We start from the raw sequence: 576 nt of genomic DNA on the forward strand, positions 1-576 counted from the left end.
CCTGATGTGATACCACCACGACTGGACATGTCTTTGGTTCCCATATAAGTGCTAATGGGGTAAGCCCACCCATCGCGGCAAGATTACACGTCCTAGGGGAGGGAACTTCATGTGATCCATTTATTGAAACCCATCTTCTCATGCTTTTGGTTTATGTGGGAATATTGTAAGTTGAGTTTTGAAAACTTTTTTGCTATCTACTTTTAGATTTGTGATCTTAAAAAGTTGTTGTTTGGCTTCGATGCATCTTCACCTTAATTACTGTCAGCCAATTTAGCATCCAAAGAAATACATCCAATTCACAGATGTTAACAAACGGCACCACTGCCGTCATTCAGAACAATAATCTCGCTAATCACCATCACTCTTGTTCAATGGCGCGCAAATCGTTTCCCAATCTAATAAGTAAGTAGACAGCAGGTTGGCATGGCGACGCGACGCGGGTTGCTGTTAAAGTAAACGAATTCCACATCACATCAGCTCGCGCAAATCTCCATCGGTTCGTTGTTCTCTAATCTGTTCTACCTACAGCAGCTCTCTGATGGGCCCATACTGCGATCTAAGCTCACTGGTCGC

Source organism: Aedes aegypti, chromosome 3, assembly GCF_002204515.2.
Source record: "Aedes aegypti strain LVP_AGWG chromosome 3, AaegL5.0 Primary Assembly, whole genome shotgun sequence".
NCBI classification, from domain to species: domain Eukaryota; kingdom Metazoa; phylum Arthropoda; class Insecta; order Diptera; family Culicidae; genus Aedes; species Aedes aegypti.